General features: G+C 39.0%; 1 pseudogene; it reads left to right on the forward strand.

The window, feature by feature from the left end:
* The first annotated feature begins 1,348 nt into the window (after positions 1-1,348).
* Positions 1,349-1,489, forward strand: LOC136315815 (small nucleolar RNA SNORA57; annotated as a pseudogene).
* Positions 1,490-11,730: the final 10,241 nt, after the last annotated feature.

Raw genomic sequence — 11,730 nt, forward strand, 5'->3', positions numbered from 1 at the left:
CTTAGGTGCCAGGTGGCCATGCTGCACAAGCTGGAGGTGTCATTCACATCAGAGTCTATGTGAATGGTGTTTCCTGGAGCTGTGCAGTGGAGCTGGGCAGGACACAACCTGCAAGGTCACCCTGCTTAATTGCCTAGGGCTGATCTTAGGATTTGTGTCTGGGCATCAGCACTTAGGACTGTTTTGAGGTCCCATGTGTGAAAGCTTCTAGCCAGGGCAGTGATGTCATTAATGCTTAGAGAGAATATTTGTAGAAAAATCCATTCACCTATCATTGCTCCAGAAAATTATGTTTCTTCTTTGAAAAATGTCACTGTTCATGTGCATATTCTTTGCTTTTCTATCCCATGGGTACCACATACTTAGTGGGAGGCCTTTCTCCCTTCCTTTTTGGCAATTAGAGTGCAAAGGTGCCCATGAGGACTAAGGGTTTGTCAGAATTTTACTAATGAACACGGGGGTTCCTACTGCTTGCAGACAGAACCACAACTTATTTTGAAAGCATTCATTTGGGCTGAAAATGATAAATCTGTATTTATCTTCTTAAAGTGCTCCCAAAGGGAAAGAAAAAGGAAAAGAGAGCTTGGATTTGTAAAGTGTAGACACCAGAGAGAAGAAGGCAAAATCTGCTTTTCCCAATTTATCTTCTTTGATACTTCCCAGTGGGCATTGGGTATATTTCCAGTCTGTATTTTGAAAGAAAAAAATAAATATTTTATTTAACCAGCTGTATTCCAGAATATGTAACTATCTAAAGCCTCATTATGAAGGGCTAGAAGAGGCTGCTTAACTTATCATATATAAGCCAGAAGAAAGTGTTCTTTAAATAAGAAATGAGAGATAACATTCCTGAGCATCATAATAGCTGGCACTATCAATAGCTCTGCAATGGTTTCGAACAATCCTTTTCGGTAAAGTTAGTCATGGTTTCTAAGATGTTATATGTATTACCTAGGGTCATTCCCACCTCCCCAAATGTTTATATATTTTATAAGCAAGAAGTAATTAAATATTTTGAAAGATCAGTTTAGAATGAACAAGGAATCTTAGATGTTCATGATAAGAGAACCAACAGTTCAGTTGTCCCCCAAATGGATAATACATTGTTGAGAATGAGTCCAATTATAATATAGTCATATTATAATATATTACTAAGTATATAAATGAATTTTTTTCTATATAACCTAAATAAAATGATTTGGGTGCTTATCTGACATTAATTTGCATAGGAATCCACAGGCAATGTTGTTTAGAATGCATTTAGATTTGGGGTGCCAGGTCCTTTGGTCTACAGAACACACTTATAGTAAGGCCTCCCTCCCTCTAGGAATATTGCTTGACACCTGTCCCTTCCTGGCAAGGTTAAGCATGCAGTCAAGGTTTTATAGTGTATGGAGGCAGAGAGAAAGGACTCCAGTATCCTGATGTCATGTCTTTGGTGCTTATGGTTTTTAGTTCATTAGTTCTACACTCTAGTGCAGGGACATGGGGTTGGTGGTGGGAATGAATATTGCTTGGCAAATAATAGACACTCAATAAGTATTTGTAAATAGATGAATGGATTGATAAATGAATCTCAGGCAAATTCTTATTTTCAAGTTCCTTTATTATTGTTTCCTAGATGCATTAATTACTGACTTCAGCTAACATAAACATATTGGTAATTTCATCAGACCAGTAACTGCTGAAATGTATAGTTTTTCAAAAAATTAGCACTTTTTTGATATAGAGAAAATAGTATTACAGTATGTAATGCCATCACTTTAATCAAAATAAGAAAAGAGAGCCAGTAAAGTCAAGGTCAGGAAACCATATGATATAGTTAAAAATAACAACTGGAGCCCTGGCCGGTTGGCTTAGTGGTAGAGTGTCGGCCTGACGTGCAGGAGTCCCGAGTTCGATTCCCAGCCAGGGCACACAGAAGAAGTGCCCATCTGCTTCTCCACCCTTCCCCCTCTCCTTTCTCTCTGTCTCTCTCTTCCCCTCCCGCAGCCAAGGCTCCACTGGAGCAAAGTTTGCCCGGGCACTGAGGATGGCTCTGTGGCCTCTGCCTCAGGCACTAGAATGGCTCTGATTGGGGCAGAGCGACACCCCAAGATGGGCAAAGCATCGCCCCCTGGTGGGCATGCCGGGTGGATCCCGGTCGGGCGCATGCAGGAGTCTGTCTGACTGCCTCCCCATTTCCAGCTTCGGAAAAATACAAAAAAAAAAAAAAAAAAAAAAAAAAGAAACAACAACCCAAAAAAACAAAAAACAATTGGAGGAAGAGGATGGTTATTTATGACACACTTGGGGTCAGACCTTACTTTCTCACCTTGTCTCCTGTGTGGCTTTGGGAAATGACTTCTCTAACTTTCAGGATTCTCTTCCATAAAGTGGGGAGATGTAGTCTTGAACTTAAATGTCTGAGCACTTGTATTTCTTCAGGGTAGACAGCTAGAAGTAGAATTGTGGCAAAATACATAAACATGTTAAATCTTGATATAGGTATCAAGCTTTCCTTCAACATAAGTCATTTTGTTATTAATTTTTATTTGGTTATTATATGTATTAGTAACAACAGAGGTAAGATTAATATATATTATTGGCTGCCTACTCAGAATCTTATTACTTCTCCCAGTAATCCAAATCATCTCTGCTGAAAATAAACCAAACTTTAATTGGGGTGTCTACCTTTTTTCTTGCAATCTGTGTTTTAGAGAACTCTGCCCCAGCCATTCTCCAGTTGGGGAACCTGGTTGACACAAAGCAATCAGCATATTCCATTCTCCTGGCCACACTCATTAAGTATTTGTTTTAAGCAATCTAACCAAGTCAATTTCAGGACTCTTACAATGGATACTCGGGGAAAAAATGTTCTCTGTATTTCTTTGAAGTTGGTAGTTGGTGTACAGATGTGAGCCCTGGAACTGCAGCAACAAATTTGGCCTTGTTGAGAGATTTAGTCCCAGGATGAGTCTGGTGCTATAAAAGCAAATGGTAAGGTAGAACAGAGCCAGGTCCAAATCAGTCCAGTCCTGAAGGTTGATCCATGGCAAGACTTCCACTTACATGAAGCCAGTTGAAGTATGTTTTCTGACATATATCTATATAAGTTCTCCCTTTGTTCTGCTATTTTTTATCTAATCATTTTGGACCTAAGAATACTCAGGATGAAAATCTTCTAAGCAACTCACTTTCCCAACTACTCTAAAAGAATCTGGTCACCTGAAGAGTTTCTTTTTGGTCTTTATAGCTCATCTTTCATTGTGTTCAGTTTTCCATAAAAATGCTTATCAATTGCTCAGGCATGGGGTATACTGTGCCAAATCTCATTTTAATTTTATTTTCTTGATCCCCTTTAGAGGAGATCCATCCCATCTCTTGTCGTTGGCATCTACACAACATAGCTTGGTCACAATCTGGCTCATGACTCAATTTTGAACCCAAGCCAAGGAGAAAACTTCTTTTGTGTCCAAGTGATTCAGATGCTGTTGCTAATAACATAAAATACAGGAAGCCTGAAAACAGAGCTTGGCTTCTGAGTCATTATGAAGCCAGCCAGTCTTACCCTGGATTTGTCTAATATATATTAAGAGAAGAATTATTAAGATCCAAGGAATGAGATGACATGTAAGATGCAGAGGGAATGGAAAAGCTCTGTTGGAAAATGGCATCTTTGGGTGATGGGTATGCAACATAATTGAATGACAAGATAATATGTAATGTTTTCTTTGAATATATGTACCCTGATTTATTGATGTCACCCCATTAACATTAATAAAAATTTATAAAAAAATAAAAATAAAAATAAACAATGCTGCAATAAAAAATAAAAAAAATAAAATGGCATCTGAGATTCTTGACATGGGTGTGGTCCAGGCTCATCACTGCTCAGGTAAGGATAGCACATATAAGCACCAATGATAGCATAGCATAGGCATAAGTGTTGGTGGATGACACTTGGCCCAAGAATATGAAGGCCTGGAGGTGTTTATCTGCTGTGACACTATGTACCCAGTTGTTTGTCGGTGACAGCTCTGTAGGGCTCACCTCTGTATAGGGCTGATCTTGATGTGCCTGCCATTTTTTCTTCCTCTTTCTGCCATTATTTCCCCATCCAAGGTGTTTTTAGACACAATCCTGGGGCAACATGAATCCAAAGAAAGTATTGTAGCTGGACTGGAGAACATAGTGTGGTACAGACTTTAATACAAAGCATCTCGCTTGTCTTCAAACCAGAAAATGTATTTCAGATGTCTGGAAAACAATCTCCTTAAATATTTTTTGAATCTACCAATCTCAGTATATAAACTTTGTCAGTTGTCCTAGCCGGACTCTGAGGTGGCCCCGATAATCCTCATCTCCTCATATTTGCATGCTGGAGTAGTGCCCTTCCACTTTGTATGAGGGTATGGATGGGGGACATGACTAACTGACAGTTGGTTTCCCTTGAATTGGGAAGCCATGAGAGTACAGATTTGTAACCAAGAAAGTGAGTCCAGAGCCACTAGAGATGAGATGATGGAGAGGAGGGGGTGATCCTTTTGACAAGGCCAAACCTAAAGAAAATTTCTAGCCCCTTGCAAGGTTTAGAACATGTAACAGAGTCCTAGAAAGCTGGTAGATGAACCAAAACTAATTACATCACAAGGTCTTATATTTTAGCTCAACAAAAGGAATACACTGTGAGAGAGAAGGAAGAATGACTCTTGTGATTGAGGTCTGTTAGTTTTTCTGTTTGTATATGCGTTCAATCTATTCATACAATGGGTGCTAAATATATGGTAGCGGCCTTATGTGGACGTAACCTCTTCAAACAGCTTTGCAGGAGGGAGAAAGGCATCTTCATTATTTCTTGACATTTCCAATAGCACAGGAAAAGGTGATATATGCAATATTGTAAGATTCCATGGCTTAAATTACCTGTAGGAATTTATAAAAATTTTTGAGATGGATATGTTACTCATATGAAAGAAAGGTTGTTTCATACTGTAGAAAGGATACTTTAACTAGGCATTGATTCTAGCACTTGTTTTGCCAGCTGTGGAAGGAAGGGGGAATTTATTTGAGACTCTGCTTTCCATAAGTAAAATGGGACCCTTTACAGAAAAGCTTTGAAAGCACTTGACTGGTTTTTATATCCTGAGATTCTACTTCTGTAATACCATGACTTTCAGTCATAGAGCTTCTGTACAGAATTTAGCAAGAAAAATACCCCTTGGTAAAACGGGTAAGGGCTAAAGAGAAATATTAGAGTCTAAGACTCTATTAGAGTCTAACAGAGTGAAAACAGCCAGTTGCAAGGAAGATTCCAGGGTGATCAAAAGGGTCAGGAAATAGAATATTCTTTTCCTTAAGTCCATAGTACAAGTTTGTGTCAAGAGTTCCTATGTTACTAAGGACAGTCAGAAATTTTAAGTGACTAGCACTTGAAAGCATGCCTTGCTGTTTCATCCAAGTAAGTGAAATAGATCCAAAGATGAAAGTCCCGTTTTTTTTTTTTTTTTTTAGTAGTCACCAATCCAAATTAAGGAGATGTGTCTGCAAAAGCCTTTGATTATAGATCATAAAATCTCCAGCTTATATCAGACCTGTAAAATTGCTCAGTGACAAATGAAATACCTAGACACTAAATATATCTCTTAAGCACCTTGCAATTCGGGTACGTTTATCTCTGAGATACAATAGTACTTCTGCAGGTCACAGGTGCAAAGTCAGGGATACTGGTTTTGCTGGTTTTGAATGTATCATGTAATGGCCCATTATTTGAGGATATAAGCAGAGGCTTTAAGCAAATACACAGACTATATTTCATGTGGAAACTTCAGAAGCCAATAGAGCAGCCATATTTAGAAATAATGACAGACTAGTCTCAGCATGTGCATGTATGGCTCAAATACCACAAGAACCCGAGGGGATTCAGCTTTGTAACAATAGCTTGCATCTATGTAGTGTTTTGTAGTATTTCAAAGAACTTTCACATATAGTACCTCATTTGATCTTCACAGCAACATTGTGAAGTTGGCAAGGCAGGATTTATTAACCTCATTTTATAGAATAGGAAACTAGACTCAGAGAGGTTAAGTGACTTGGCCAAGGTCACCCGGATGGCAGGCAACAGAATCACAGGATTTGAATATACACCTTTGGACTTCAAGTTCAATAATTGTTCCATTACAACAAGCAAACAGAAGCTGGTAATGTCTATTCAGCTACATTGTTGACCACTTCTGGTTCTAAAAGCCTATACTATGGAGTCAGGCAAGAAAATATAGTATGCATTTGACAAATTTGTTTTTCTCTCCCCTGGCCATTTACAAATGCCTAGAGGTGAAACAGGTATATTTTGACAATGATAGTAGCAAAATATCTCAGCTGGATGGCCAATATGAGAGATTTCCCCAAGAACAGATTTAGATAAACAAAAAAGAGAGGAAGCAAAAAAATCACTGGACAATGAAATATAAGAATAACAGCAAGTGAAAAAGAGAGCAAGTTGATAGTAAATGGAAACTGAAATATTGAAAACATACTTCTCTATGTTACATTCTAAATCAGTAGACACCCGCCTCTCCCTCCCTCCTTACTCTCCTCCAATCTTTCCTCCAACCATTTGATATCTAGTGATGTTTTTGTACCTTCTTGCTGTTTCTTGGCTGTTGAGGAGCCTAAAGATCTATTGCTCTTTCTTCAGGTAAATGAGTTAAATTTTGCCCCACCTCTCTCTCCCTTGAAGAAGCCAGTCCTATGTTTTACTTCATCAAAGCTCTCCTTTGTACTCTGCTAGCCAAATAAGCCAATCCACTCTAAAGGTGATATATGAAGCCTAGCCTTCCAGGTCATGTGCAGACATCCTAAGGAAAAATGCCAAGTCTAAACTGACTATGGCTGTTCACCATCATGGATGCTGACGTCCCTTATTCTCACTCCTATGGCATACACAATCAATGCATCCCAGAATTCTTTTCTCTTACCAAGCTCAGTCAGGGTATCAGATTACTTCTTTCCTAGGTGGTTTAGACAGCTGCCAATAATTAATCAAAAGAGGCAAGAGAGATGGAACCTGTTTAACATCCTTGTTCACCGAAATATCTTATGGGTGGGGCAGGTAGGGAATTTTTCCATAATCCCTTTCCCACCCAAATCCCAAACCACATATTTGACCTACAAGGCAGTAGCTGTTTGTTGTAGGCTTTACTTTTCTTAGTCTAGCTCTAGCCCATCGTGGATTAATATACTCAGGAGCACTAAAACAGTACTATGCAACCCATGAGTGAGAATGAGAATGCCAAATCTTGCATGTAAAAAATTAATACTCTATCACTCAGATGAACATTTTATTTTTAATACTTTTTTTTTCTGTCCGGTGATTCCAACCCATGTGACCCAAATCAAAATGCCAAGCAAGGGAATAGTAGGGAAAACTGTGTTCATTGCTTCAGCTTTGATATCTCCCATTTATGGGGAATTTTTCAGAAATTGAGAGAAAAGCTTTTCCTTTCAGTTTTGCTTGTTGGAGACTAATGAGAGGTCATAGATGGGAGTGTATGGTAATTTCTTGCCTGCTCTGTGTTGTAAAAGGCATGTGGCACTGCTCTGACTTTGCACAATGAACCTTTGGCATCCATCCTTCTCACTGGGGAAGTTCAGGTGGCCTGAACGAAAGTTTGCTTGAGATGACCAATAAAGGACTCCTGATTTCACCTTGCATCCAGGAGCGCAATCTGTAAATGCATTCTCAGAGGGTATTGGACATAGAGTTAGGCCCCTTACAGGAAGGAGACATGCCGATTCTCCTGCCAGGACTGCTTGCACTACATCTCCAAAGGGACTTTGCTAGCGAGAGGCTTGCTCCTTCGAGGTGCTTTGTATTAAGACAAGAACAGGTACCCAGGGAGGCAAGAAACAGAAATACGGAAGAAAACACATTTTTAAAAACAAAGTGAATTGGAAAAGAACCTTATAAGAAGTCTGCATTCTGATTTATGGTGACTTGCAGGAAGCAGTAGGAAAAGGGCTGGATTTGTAAGTCTGTGCTCTGAAACCAAGGTTTCCATGTAGACGGTGAACGACCAAGAGAGGGCAGTGTTGGCACATCTAAGGCAGTCGTGGAGGCTTACGGGCTGAACCACGAGAGACATTTTTTTTGTTGTTCAAAATTTATGAATTCTTATTGTTGTTTATCTCATCCCCCAAACTATACCCCCCTGCACACATATTTCTCTTGGAAGATTTGCCTGACCCCCTTCAAAGAAGAAACCCTAAAGTAACCCCCAGCCAGAACTGTAGCTGAGATTTAACTTTGATGACGTGGTTGAGATGGAAAACAAACCAAACCTGGGAAGGGAAAGAAAAACATGATAAATTACTTGTAACTAAATGAAATCATTTCAATCAAAAGCATTTTTTTTAAAAAAAATGAATGAACTTGCTTTTTTGCTTGATTCTAGCTTTAGCAAGAAGATCAAAAAGATTTATGACCTGTGTCTCTTCAAGCCTGATGCCAGAAATGAACATGTTCTCATTAATAGTCATTTTCTCGTCAAAAGAAGGCTTTTATGCAGACAATGTGCATTGCTTTCATACCTTGCATATTGGCAAAAAGTTTTTATTAGAAGTTGAATGGCTTTCTTAGGGAGTGAAGTGTTGTATGCATAGTTGTGTGTGTGTGTTGGGGCATTTAATTGCTTTTATGTTTCAAATATTCTATAAGTACACAGCCTGTATATATTTTAACTTTCAGAATCCTGCCTATTTTGAAGATGGGGATTCACTGACAGAGTGAGAGGTTCAAAAGACAAAGGTAAATCTCTCATTGTTTGGGTGTTTTAAGCCTGATGATGTGAGGCGATGGAAATTCCTCGGGAGTTCAAATTTTGCACATGTTAGGATGGTCAGCTTCACACTGAGACTCCACAGGGTTACTCTTCTGTAGGCTTTTGCAATTATCTGCTGAATTTAAGCAATAATGTTCAAAAAGCTGAATAATGAAAATATGAAATAAATAAATATTCATCTTTGTTTCTTTTTCAGGAATGAAAGTTTTGTTCCTCTTCCTTGAATTCTTTCTGTTTGCTTGTTTGTTGAATACATCTGGCCCAATCTGTATTGGAGTGTATATTAAGACACACAAAGAAATTATCAAGTAGAAATGGCAGAGAAGTTCAATTAAACAACCAGCTTGAACTTTTGTCACAAAATTAACCAACAGACCAATTGTTTGGGACACTTTATAACCACAGGCAAAGTAATTCTGTATATTTGGGAGCATTTTTCAGTTTGACTTTAAAGCTAAGATGATGCCACTGCATAATATCACTTATAGGCCTTGAGTCACTGCAGACTGTCTTATGCTCCCACCCTCACATCAGGGGCAGCATATGCCCTCTGTAACTTTTTTTTGTGTGTCTATTTTTCTGAAGTTAGAAAAGGGAGGCAGTTGGACAAAATCTCGCATGCACCCAATCGGGATCCACCCGGCATGCCCACCAGGGGATAATACTCTGCCCCTCTGGGGCATTGTTCCATTGCAGCCTGTATCATTCTAGTGCCTGAGGAGGAGGCCATGGAGCCATCCTCAGCGCCCAGGCCAACTTTGCTTCAATGGAGCCTTGGCTGTGGGAGGGGAAGAGAGAGATAGAGAGAAAGGAGAAGGGGAATGGTGGAGAAGCTTCTCCTGTGTGCCCTGGCCGGGAATCAAACCTGGGACTTCCGCATGCCCTGCTGATGTTCTACCACTAAGCCAACCAGCCAGGGCACCCCCTGTATCTTTTTAACTTTATGTTACTGATAGAACATTCTCCCAAAATGACTTTTCTTTTTAAAAAAAACATCCTGTCTTTTTTACTTTTATGATACTACATACTCCTAATTTCTTTCTATTTTTCTGGCTATTTTTTGCTCAGCCTCCTTTTGTTCCTGCTTCTTTATTCAGCATCTAGAAATTAAAATACCATTGGTATTCATCCTTGGTGCCTCTGTTCTGCAATTCTCCCTACGCCATCTCATTCATCGCCCTATTATTAAATGGTATTGATGAGGTTCTGGATGTGCTACCCCAAGATATGGCACCTTGGTGTACTGAATATTATAAGTAGAAGGAATTTGAGAAAGGGCAGGTGCAAGAAGGACCTCTGACCTCTCCTGTCTTCCCTGAAGCATGTCATGATATCTTCATGTAATAAATGTCCTCCCTACCGTATTTTTTGCTCCATAAGACACATCTACGATTTTAAGGAGGAAAATAAGAAAAAAAAATATTCTGAATCAAATGGTGTGTTAAAATATTTAATAAAATACCGTATTTTTTGCTCCATAAAATGCACGGGCATTTTCCCCTCCACTTTTGGGAGGAAAAAAGTGCATCTTATGGAGCGAAAATATGGTTTATCTAGTAAGAAGGAAGATCATTATGTCAGAAAATGGAAGGATGCCCAGAAAAATCTGAACAAATAGCACTTGGCAAATTTCCTCCAGTTTACTACCCTTAGCTCACACCCTTTTCTTGTGTCACATTTCCCCACAACTTTCCACTCTTCACAAATCAGATGGCTTGTAGACATCACAATGTTAGGAAGATCCTAATAATATTCTCAATTTTTTCCCCATACTGTTTTCTTCCAAATTTTATCCAGAAAGGCTACGACCATTCAGCTGTCTGCTTAATTTGCTTTCTCTCTCTCATCACCCAACTCTATTAATCTTCAGGTCCTCTTGGGTCTACATATCTGTATTTCAAATTAATATAATTAATAAATTTTACCACCATCACCTCTCACCCAGACTATTGCAAGTTTCCTAACTCTTTTTCCTGTTTACATTCTTAGCTTCTCCAATCCATTCATTGCATAACAACCAGAGTCATCTTTTTAAATAGTTGACTGAGAATTTTGTATCCATGCTTAAAATTGTTATACATTTTCCCTTTCAATTTGAATTATGGTTTACTTACATATCTTGGCCAATAGGTCCTTTCCTTTGGAAAGGCCTACCTTTCTAATTCCATCCCATGCCTCTCTGCTCCACATTCACTTTGCTATAGCTCCTTGGACTTCCTTTGGACACACTTGCTAAATTCTTTTCTAACTCAGGATTTCTGCAGATACTATTTCACTTTGCTCTTCAGAGAAATGGCACCTTTTCAGCATTCATATGTAAGTTTAATGTCAACTTCTCACCACCTCCGATTATCAGACATCCCTATTTCCCTCCCCGGTCTTCCCCATATCCTGGCCCTCTGTTTGCTCTCACACCACACAGTTCAGGAGAACAGAGACAGGTTGGTTTTACTCACCTAAATATTCACTCCGTATCTAGCAAGTGCCTGCTACCTATTGGTCCCTCAGATATGTATTGAAGGAAGATATTTTTAAAAGAAGGAGGGAATGCGTAAGCCTTTTATAACCAGTAAAATGCTTGCATTTGAAAGTTGGCTTAGAAAGGGTAAATTTTCCTAATAAACTAGAAAGCCTTCTCTTCCGGCCGTACACATAGCTTTATGTAAAGCACAAAGTGGCCTTTGTGGTCGGTAGGTGCTTGAACACACAAACTATTGTCAGAGCTGAGGCTATCTGCTTGTGATATGGGGAAAGCAAAAGTCACTTGAAGATATTATCTGTCCACAAGCTCATGGAAGTTTTTCTCTAATGCATTGATCATTTCTGCCTGAAAACATTTAATGTGTCAATACAAATATTATTTAGTTAATTCTGCAGTGAAGATATTGATTCAAAACCACTTGTCTAATGT

Source organism: Saccopteryx bilineata, chromosome 11 (genome assembly GCF_036850765.1).
Source record: "Saccopteryx bilineata isolate mSacBil1 chromosome 11, mSacBil1_pri_phased_curated, whole genome shotgun sequence".
In the NCBI taxonomy this organism is placed as follows: domain Eukaryota; kingdom Metazoa; phylum Chordata; class Mammalia; order Chiroptera; family Emballonuridae; genus Saccopteryx; species Saccopteryx bilineata.